Below are 11,855 nucleotides of genomic sequence, written 5' to 3' on the forward strand. Positions count from 1 at the left end.
AGAACGCATCCATGTGAAGAAAAGCACTTCTCACCTCGACGGGTTTACCCTCACGACGAAGGACTTTGTAGCCCACCCTACGTCTGGAGGGTGAAATCTAGAAAAAAATATCCCGGATACACTTGCACTTAAACTGCCCCTTCAAATGGAGGGTAAGGGAGAAGGGAAGAATTCAAATTGGGCCTAGTATGCTGTGGCACATTGGTTGAAAAACACTGTGAATTTAAGAGTTATAACTACAAGTTTGTATGCTTTAGTTCAAGTGAAGAAGCAGCTGACATTCACACAATGTGTCGTCGTAGCAGAGCCGGTGAGGTCCATATGTTGAAAAAAAATGTCCATTTTGTGGTGCAAGCACCAAATTTGGCATGGATGCCACTGAGTATCCCCTCTTTCAGAAAAGTACATTCCCCTCAAGTAAAATCCGAAATGGCAACCATTTGCAAAGATGGTGATCATACACTGAATTAGTTGCAAAAACGTTCAATGTGTACTTGCCCAAGTCTCAACATTATGGGCTGTTCATGCACAAAATGTAGATTTAAACTTGAGGGGTACCTACAGAATACTTTTTTATGTATATTGTAAAATCTTGGATTTGCTTGTGACTGGCGTACTTTTCTGAGGGGATCCTGAGGTATATCCCTGCCAAATCTGGTGCTTGTACCTTAAATTGGACGGTCATTTACTACCAGGGACAATAAAGTAAATCTGAAACTAAATTTGAGTATAAAATGACAATAAAAGCCAGGTTTAGGTTACCATTTTCAATATGAATGTGGGGGTTTCTACACTAAAATGTGTAAAATAGCTGAATTTTTGAATATAGGAGACAATGGCAAGCACAATACTCTGTTTTAATATTTTAAATGTGAAAAGTTCAGGCATTCATAACAGTTGCAATCAACTCTGGCTATTAAAAACAAGTCCAACTATTCTGTCCTTGAACTTCAACAATTTCTTTATTCATAAAGCTTTAAAAAGTGTGATGAGTCATTTTATACTAAAATCTCCTCCTGATGCTGACAAGTTCCTCTAATTTACTGAAAATAATGTTCAGGTATGAAGTCATTAACACTGATGAGGGATGAATATTCAGTAAGCTGCTTTAAGGGTTTGATTTTTGCACAGCTACTTCACTAGCTTGATTTTTTTTAAGCTAGCTGTGCGTTTGAACCACTGTTTTAACATTTCTTTTTTGTAAAGTTATTAAGAAGTGAGAAAATCAAAGACTTTTGTGTCATATAAAAAATGAAAAAATATGCTGCGTCTAATGCTTTTGATGTTACGCTGCTTACATCTTAGACGTCCTTAACAGTTTAACTGAAAACTAAGAAGAAAAGTCATCCACTATGTCCCAGAGGGAACAGTTCCAAGAGGACAAATCAGTTTGATCGTCTGTTGCTTTCCCATGAACTATTAATTATCACCCGCAGCTTCCCTCAGGTTTTTACTCAAGATGAAACTATTGACAACTGATATACACACAGCCTGTGCATAAAAGAATAACATAAAATAAAGCTACATATGCATATAGTCATATTGCAATAACAAGAGAAAAAGGATAAATAAAACCTCTTTAAACCTTATTCTTTGTATGTTCTACAGTTCTCGGTCATCTCCTGCTTCTCTATTAAGCTGTTTTATGTGAGACAAAAGTGAAAAGCAAAAAACCTTGAATTTCTACATGCATCTGGACTTAAAAGAAAGACAAATGCAGTATTCAAGTGAGGTTAAAGTATTAGTCACCATTAAAAAACACTGTGAAGTAACAGTACCTAGATACATAGTGACAATGTCTAAGACCAAACCATGAAATGGCCTCAGCATTGAAAAATGTAAGATGTGTAATTTTTTGTAAAATGGTTTTTAAGGCTTTTGAAAGAATGTTTCATTGATTCATGAGTATTTTATCTCTGATAACCAATCAATGGAACTAAGGTATTAATGCTGCTTCTGTTAAAAAGTTTTATAATAATTTAAAGGTAAAAAAAAATGTAATCATCCATTCTCTCAACCCGCTGTATCCCTTAAGGCAGGAGTCTCCAGATTTTTTTGTGAGGGCCACATAACTTTTTTCTTCTCCAATGTGGGGTCGGGTCAGTTCATAGAATAAGGAAAAAGTGAAACAATTGCAGGGTGTGTCTAAGCATTTATGTTTTTTTCAGAAAGAAACACATAACCAAATATTAATAACCCATTCTGGGATCTTTACTGACAAAAAGTCAAGAAATAAATAAAAATCCTTTTAATGAAATAAGCAACACTATTTGGGTTGAATAAAATGCTATTTTCTACGCTGGTCTTGATCATGAGGTCAGACTGACAAAAATAAAAAATAATACATCTTTGATTTCATTCAGGGGCTTACATAGATTGGGGACTACTGTGTTATGGGGTCACAGAGTTGCTGGAGCCTGTCCTGGCAACTGTAAGGCAAAGGGCACACAATCCCTCACATGTAGGGTTGGGCACCGAAGTTCGGTTCCAAGTAGGAACCGTTATGATTTGCGCGGTTCTACCGAAACCGAAAGATGCGGGTACATGCAAAAAAAATATTGCATTTGGCCCGCTGTTTGTGTATTTTATTTTATTTTTTTAAGAAAGACAATTAACTACTGCAAAAACAAAGAAGCCTGGGTTGAACTGAAATGATTGATATCAAGCATTGCCACAAAAAACAGTTTCAATGATAAACCAAAAGAGCAAACTATGTATTATTAAATAAAAATGCTCAAAGAGTCCCCATACTACTATTAGTAAAACATAAAAAAAGATTCAGTTTACAAAAACCACCAGATCTATTTATAAAAAGGGATGAAACAATAAGCAACTGAAAATGAAAGACTTCATAATGATCGCTCTGAATGGAAAAAGGGGAGCATTACAACGAAAATCTGATGACTTTGAAAACACTAGACATGCTTTAAAATAACCAAAACTAAGAGAAGTGGACTAAAAAGAGGAACCAATCCTTACTGAGGGGATAAAAGTGAGTCCCTTTCAGTTTAGATTAGAAGCTACATGAATGATGAAACGACTATCTTTTTCAAAATTATGATTGAACAGGCTCATCGTCACACCAGACCTTTATTTGTACGTCTTTAGTTTCAGAGGAATTCATGAGAGCACTTAAAAGTCTGCTTGCATTGCTTCACCCCTCACTGGTAGTTGGAATTTTGTTCATGCAACAAACACAAACGGGCTTGTGTGCAGTCTTCTGAAGAGTTGAAAGGGGGCTGATCTGGTAAATGATGTCATGTAGAGGTCACATGTTGCTTTGAAGCTACCTTGGACTGGAAAGAGACGAACAACAACAGCAAATTTAATCACAAAAAGGATGAAGCATGAAATTAAATAAGGAACAAAGAGGCGCCGGTGTGAAACAGACACGATAGCTGTACTACAAACTGCCATTAGAGCCACAATATTAAAACGGGCACACTCCTTTACTTTGTTTGTCCCTCTATGGTCCTATCACTGTAGACCTATTAGCAGTAACAAGTTTTAGAAGTTCAGTTTGTCTAAAAAATGGATAACAACCATGAAGTAACCACAATAAAGTTCTACGTCTGTCAGTCAAGCCAATCATCTTTATCTAAAAAGCATTGGATTGGCCAGAAGACCAGGCCGGAACATCAGGGAAAACCAAATGCATTTAAAGACCCTCTGCGATGAAAATAACTTTTTTGGTGTTTTTAACATATTCATAAAGCCCTTTTCTCACAATGAGGACATAAAATACTAATAGATTAAAATTGGAAAAGGCGTTGGTCGGGCGAGTGCTGTTGTCGTGAAACCTTTCCGCCAGTCAATGTACATCATGTGACGACAGAAGCTCCGCCCTAATGGGTCCGTTCCATTTTTCTGTGGACCTCCAACCAATGGGGGACCAGAAATGGTACCAGTTGGTCCTGGTTAAGCGGTCCATGTTGAAACGTTCAAAAGTCCAGTCCGGTCTGGACCACTCAGTGGAAACGACACTTTAGTGTTTGAGAAAAGTGCCAGAATCTGCCCACCTACCTCCTAATAACTATTAGCTTTAACCTTTTCATTCTGATCTATTCAAGTTTAGAAAATAGAATGTATCTTCTGGTTTCTGTGGACATAAAAGTGTTAAACAATCAAATTATGTAGATCCCAAAACATCTGTAGAGGTTTCAAATGAAAAGCTCTTGTTCTTTAAATTGAAATAGAGATAAATTACAGCTGCAATGATATAATTAGGGCAATTTGTTTTAGTGATTTTTACAAGACAAGAACAGTGGTTGAATTCAGGCTAAATAACAACAGATGTTACAAACTTCCAAACTTTATTATTGTCATTTATTTATTTACTTTCTGTTAGTTTGTTTTCCCAAACTTTATTTGAATCTTTTTGCCTCAGATGTTTTGTTGGAACTGATTTGAGAAATTAACCTTTTTTTTTTTTTTTTTTTTTTTACATTAAAATCAAAACTGAGTTTAACAAGGCAGTCGGAGTGTTTTCGTTCTTTGATGCACCCACTTGCATCATGGCCAACAGTTAAAACAGTGTTTATATGAATCATACAAAAATAAACTGTCATCCTCTGAGGGTACACATGATGCAACCGATCAATGTCAGGCATGATGGAAAGCAAATCCCCTCCAGATTGAGGCTAGACATCATTCTCAAGCAGATTTGAACCCTTGAAACCTTATCTGCTGTGAATGGTGAATTCAGGGCAAGTTGAGAGTGAATTTCAGTAAAAGAGGAATGCCAATAAGTAGTTTAAAATATGAAGCTAAGAAAAAGTTGGAAGAAATATGACTCAGAATATACAAGGTTGACTGAAACTTGTGCATATTTTGCAGGAACAACAAAGGAAGCCAGATTCAAAGGAGTCAGGGAGCAGACAGCAGGAGATGTACAGCAGGTAAAAAAGACGATGACGAGATGCAGAAAAGTGATACATCCAAACAGATAAAGCAAGGAAAGTGATGTTTATCCTGCCCATGATCATGTAGCCGTCTGTCTGTTATTTTGCCCAAGGTTCTGATTAAGTCGTTTATGTTTAAAGAGGAAGAAGTCTCTAATTCCCCTCCTTTCATCTAATTTAATTATGTGCTGACATTCTCCCTTTCTTCCTTGAAAGGATAAGAGCAGCTTAAGCTTTTATGTGGAGCTTTAATGACAGCGGCTGGGAAACTTACTTACTTACTGCTTAGCCTTAAGTGTGTTTAGCCTGTCTAAACAGTGCATATGTGAGTGTGTGCAAACGATACACACACACATACTGGATTCCACTCACAGCTGTCCCACATTAGAATGCAGCAGCTAATGTGAATTATATAGGCTCTCTTTTGTTTTGCATTCAGCAACAACTCTGTCTTTGGTTGTGTTTGACTTCAGTAATTACAATGAGTTTGTATTGTAGATAAACTTGCATCTCAAGTACATTTTTCCCCAAAGTGTGAGCACCCTAAAGCTATTCTGGCTCAGCAACTTTGTTTTTCAACAGTTAAATTTGGAGGATTTTCCAGCAACTGTGAGCTTTAATTTACAGCTACCATGTAACATATTACAAAAAGGGCCCCAAAATAGATGTTTGTTACTGTATTATTAAGCATTAAATAAAGCATCATACTTTCTGCATTTCCAAGAATTACTAAGACTATAACTAAGCAAAACTAGCTCACTGGACTTGTGCAGGAGTGTACGCCCTAAGATTGGAAAGTCATCAGTTCAAATCCACAGTCGAGTCAAAGACTCTAAAAACGGAACTCAGTGCCTGCCTCACTCCATTAAGGGGTTGGATATTAGGGAGTTAAACCACCAAATGGTTCCTGAGTGCGGCTGTGTCTGCAGCTCACTACTCCCCCAGGGGATGGGTCAGATATTGAGAAAAAAAAATGTACACACCAAGGTGTAAGACAAGCTCATTCCTGATTGGCGAGAATAGTTGCCTTGGAAACGATGACTCCGACCAAGTTGGACCGATCACTACTTACTGACGACACCTGGCTAGACAACTGAATTTACATCCATTCACTGTAGCCAGACTCAAGCCATTTTCAATGGGTGACATCATGTTCACTCAGCCTTGTTCTCATATACGGTCAGACAACGGCAGCTGGGATAGGCTACAGAAACCCCATGACCCTGAAAGAGATTAAGTTAGTTTGGAAAATGGATGGATGTAGACAAATATGTTTATATGTAGAACAATCAAAATCATAAAAATGCTTGTGAGAACAAAGTTTCATGAAAAGGCCTACATCTTAAATAATGCAAACATCAACAAAGGGAAATCCCGTTAGTCGAAGCTCTGTTTATATGCTTCGCATGTTTGCATTTTAAAAACTAATCACATCACTCCCATCAAAAAGACAGCTAAAATGCATTCATCAAATTATGGTGGAGCCTCGATTCATGTGACATCAGCAAAACTGTCTGAGCAGTATCTCATGGGTAGGGCCCATCAATACAACAAGTATATGCTTAATTATTAGGATGGGAAAAATTGATATGATAACAGAAGCAAACAAGTCATCAATCATCTCCCTGGAAGTCTCATGCTAATATGGCAGTGTTGGCCACTCCAGTGGGAAGAAGACAACACACTCATAAAAGCCATAAACAATCAGGAGACAAAACAGCAGGAGGCAAGAGAAGAGTCAGTCACTCAGTTTAAGTCAGAGGGAGCAAAAAGTATGTAAAACTGAATGTCTTAATACAAAAGGGAATGTAATGAAAAAAATGTGTTTTACAAAATTTCATAGGCGTTAGACATTAGATAATATCAATCAAATCCTTAAAATACATTTAAAAAACAACTGAAGAAAAGAGCAAAATGAGTTGACATACATATCATAACCACTTACTCTTCTTGTTAGCCTTCTGCACAGTTTCAGCTGAAAAATGTATTTAGCTTCTGCTTTTTTTATTGCAATGGTTTTCTGGTGCATTTTTTGTACACAGCTCACTAAATCTGCTGTGTGGGTTAGTTAGCATTTGCCTTGTTTAATAGTTTTACAAAGCTTCCCATTTTAGCACTGTAGCAGTTATATAAAACTTGATTAGCATTAGCTGAAGTTTCTTTTAGAAGTTAAGATTTATAAGTATTCATTGTTTGTGGGGGTCGGGATGTATGTGCAAATGGCAGGGAGGGAGAGGGTAGAGGGCCAGTTGGGTTTTCATTTTAACTTGTGTCTTTGTTTTTAGTTGTAAAGGGCTCTGAGCAGTGAAAGTATGAGAAGCACTTTTATATTAATGAAGTTTGATTTGATTTACCAAGTGCTTGAAACAAAAATGCATGTGAACACATTATATTCTCAGCTATGTCTATTAAATGTTAAAATGAGTCACTCCGCATCATTTTCTTAAAGTTCCAATCTGATCATCTTTTGATCTGTTGTAAAAGCATTCCAGGTGGTCATTTAATCATGATTATGCTGTTTTTAGACAAAATCAAAAAAATCTATGGCATTTTTTTAAGACACAGTTTCTGCAGAGCGGCAGCAGTCCTTTAGAAATCCACATCTGAGTTGTGGGAGGGACTGTTACTGTTGGGTAAGCCTTGCCCTATTTCCCATCATCCCTCACAATCCCTACAAAGACATACCCAGGCAAAGTCATCTATAAGTAGATACATCAAAATGTGGAGCGGAGCCTGGAGCTTGTGGCTTGCCGTTGTAAGTCCCACATCACAACCTTTTTCAAATGGCCTTTTTTCATCTGATTGACAGCAATTTGAATAAAGAAATACTCAGAAATGGAATTTAAGTTCATGAGAAAAATGCTATAAGAACATGTTTAAAACACCAAAAACACAATTCTCATCGGAGTAGGTATTTTAAGTTCCACTCCAAAGTTTTTTTTTCTTTTGCAAAAACCACTCCCAGTTGTCTTTTAATTATGACTGTGCAGATTTTAGCCAAAATCAAAAAGTTGTTGTTGTTTTAAAGACAACTTTTATGCCCAGTGGCAGTGGATCATTGGATATACAATTCTGGACTGTTGCCTTGGAGCGACCCTCGCTGGGAACTCTCTCTGTGTGTTCGCAAGCTTGTAGCCCCAAGCTAGCATTAGCGGCTCAAAAAATAATAGTGAGCAATATTAGACCAATCCAGCTGTACAGTTTTAACCCACAGGCCAGCTCAGACGAGGAAAATAAATGCACACAAGGGGGCGAAGGAGAGGAGGGGAACGAGAGACTTTGGCACGCCCAGGCAGTATTTGTGTCATTAGCCCCAGCTTTTTCTAGCATCTGGTTTTCTGATCCAATGCAATTTGAATTGAGAAATACCCAGAAACACAATTTTAATCATAATTTATGTAATATAGGTCCTCTATTATAAGAAACATGTTAAAAACACAAAAAAGAAGATTTTGATGGAGTGGGTCTTTCAAACAAAAAAATAAATAGATAATATCAACATTAAACTATTTTTAAATGAATTTCACATTTTAGTCTGGTATGGTATAATCCTAGCATTATCCTGTGGTGTGATATAAACTCTAAAGCTAGTAGGAAGCAGTTAAATAAATTAATTAAGGCTTAATTTTTTTCATTTTTTTTTAGATGTGCCTGATTCCAATTAGATATTTATTTAGTGCGATGAAGAATCACCCAAAACGTGTGCCCCTTGGCAAACTGCAACTGCATTACTCAAGTGCTCCATACTGTAAACAAACACACAAATAAACAAACATGCTGCGAGTCACATGTACATCTTACTTCAAGGACACATGTTGCACATCAGTGTAGCAATACTTGTCCTAATTAACCAGGTAGACCACTCCATCACCTTGAGAACTGCTCTGATTAACCCTCAGGACCTTTAGCTCCAACAGCTCACACACCCACACACAGATGCCCCCCACCACCACCACCTGTATCATCCTCCAGCTCTTCCTGCTGCACATGGATGCCTCCATTAGCCATTAAGCTGGACTGCACCAACACCCATGTGTGATAGAGAGGATATGAGAAGGTGGGACTCTCATTAAACACCACGAGACCCGACAGAATCAATTACAGTGATGTATCGATCTGTCGATGGGTACCGGTGGCTAAACCTGAGCACCCCGAGTCTGCCACCGGACTGGAGGGGAAGGAGAATGTATGGAAGGAATAAAGGGAAAAATGCAACAGAGTAAAGGAGGAGCAGCTATTTAAGAAGGGAGAAGCATATTGCACACAGGAGTAGCTGTGGAGATGAGAATCAGAGCAGGAGTATGAAGGGGAGGAAAGAGGGTATTAGAGGTGCTATAGAGAAAAGCGATGCAGAGAAAAAGAGAGGAAAGTAGACAAGTACATGCATATATTCCTACTACCTAAATTTACTACAACTATATTTTAAAAGTCTTGTTTTAGTTTAGTTTTATACAGTTGATTTCTACGTTCCCCGTTCAACTGAATGAACTTTCAGGCTCTCACAGCGTCTGTCTCAAGTGTGTGGAGTCATTTATGCAATATTAAGGCTGTAACCTTGAACGTTATTCAGCCTCAGAACTGAGTTAAAGCACAGCATGGAAATGGAGACACATTCACGGTGCGCACCAAACACGGATTTATGCAGAGGTAAATGTCAAACCCTTGTCCATATTTTTATAGATTTAACTGCATGACATGAATTATTTTGTCATGTCTAGAGTCCGCCCTGCCTTTGCCTTCAGGTGGCTGGAATAGGCTCCAGCAACCCCCAAGACCCTGCAAAGCAATCCAAAATTGATGGATGAATTCTGTTAAATATCACACTTTTGACTAAATAAAGTATTAAAAGGCCAAATTCTATGTCAGAAACAGCAGTAAAATAAACACATTTGTGATGAAAATTGAGATAGAAACAATGTAAAAATGTAGTTTTTTTTTTTTTTTTAATGGTTTCAGTACCCAACCTAAAGAAATACTCAAGAAACATATGAAGAGTGAAGCAAAACCTGAAAAAAGAATAAGATATTCAAACACTTTTGAAATCGTTCATTTCATTAATGCTAGAATTATTGCTAAGTGAATTTCTGGTTAGTTCCCTTTGTATGTCTTTATATAGTGAATGTTAACAAACAAAATAAAATCTTTAGACTAATACCTCAATAAAAGCACAATTAAAATGTATTTTCTATTATGTTTTGGACATATATCCAGAAAAGAAAACATACATCTGTGAACCTTTGCCAAAAAAATTGTCTAATGTTAGTTTATTTTGTTAGCAGGATGAGAGTATTTCATTTGCCACCAGTGTCACTTGATGTGTATTTAGATACATGATTGAAAACTAAAAAAAAGACAATCAATAAAAACACATCCACACTGGATAGGACTGAGCTCTTGCAGAGCATAAAATCTGAACTCCAGTACAAGTGAATACTCAACTGATTTAGTGCAGTTAAAAGGTCAATATATACAGATTTACTTCTTTGACAACATCAACAATACACAAGGCTGAATCTAATGAATATCAGTTCTCTGGTGTTTTCCTGTCTTCATGCATGTGTGTGCTCAGCTGTATGAAGAGGGTAGATAAGAGGTAGGGTTCTTGAGTTGTTTAAGCTTATAGGCCAGTGGCTCGAGATCCATCAGATTTATGTCTGTGTTAGTTTTCCCTCCTAAACATTAAGTGATAAACTCAGTGAAGGACACAGTAACAATGATCTACCTTTTCATCTCGTCTCTCCTTCCCTCTATATATGTTTCACTTTGTCTCGGTGCTATCAATCAGTCTTGTGGTAATTGCTGGTGGATTTCAGGGATTTTGCTGTCGACTTTTAGCGATTAACGTTTGGACAACTAAAAGGCCCTTATATCCCTCCAGTCAGTGAGTTATGGGGGTGGTCATATGCACTGACACTCAACACACCAATACAACTCAAAAACTATAACCCAAAGCTGTTTCGCAGATGTAACCCACACCTTTTATTTGAACTATACAGCCCCTCACACACTCACGATATCCATTTAATAACATGACACTTCACCATCAACTCCCAGGGTTTTGTTTCTAACAAATGAATGACCGAGTGTGCTATATCTTCTACTGTAAAAATCAAGATGTCGCGGTTAACCAAAAATGTTAACTGGTGAGTGACACTGTTTGTTTCAGTTTGACATCAATGATGTCAATAAGTCTGTTAGTGATTATATTCAACAAAAAAACGCTTTAAAATGGTGAAAAACTTTTATTTATAATGGATTCTTATTGTAATAAACCTTAATCATGTATTTAAGGATTAATGGAAAGTTTGTTCTGATAGAAATGTTGATTAGTTTGTATTTAAGATTAATCTGATTGCTGATGACTTCCCATAAGGATATGGGAAAAAATTCTGGCATCATGATTTTGGAAAAGTAATTCAAGGATTTCTTTAAAAAAGAAGATAATGATTGTATTCATATTTGGTCTCGTTCATACCACCCGTGTTTTTTCCACCAGGGGACTTCTCTTCCTTTCATATATTGATGGTAAGCTAAGTGGAGCCCAACCTGACCAAGTACCTCCTCCTACCAATGCGGTGGGAAATCTCACACAAAACACCGGGACATTAGCCTGGACTCTTCCTCCACTGGTCATTGGAAATTAAGAATTTGTAAAGCTGGATCGAACTCCAGTTTTTGTTATGAGTTTATTTTTGAGCTTGAATGTCTACCTGTTTGACTTGTTTAATCGTCAAATACATATCAGTTGGATATAAAGAGACGGATGTTGGGTTGTGATTCCAGTTGGTGGTCATAATAGATTAGAATTGACTGTTGGAAATAATGAAAAACACACACTAACTGAAGAAAAAAAAAATGCACCAACACCGACGCAACAAACGAGCCAGATGCAGGACCTGGTGTTTCTCTTCCTCCAGTGGCGGGCCGTGCATTTCACACCTAGGCCTTCAGTAG

This window comes from Oryzias melastigma, linkage group LG13 (genome assembly GCF_002922805.2).
Source record: "Oryzias melastigma strain HK-1 linkage group LG13, ASM292280v2, whole genome shotgun sequence".
NCBI lineage: Eukaryota > Metazoa > Chordata > Actinopteri > Beloniformes > Adrianichthyidae > Oryzias > Oryzias melastigma.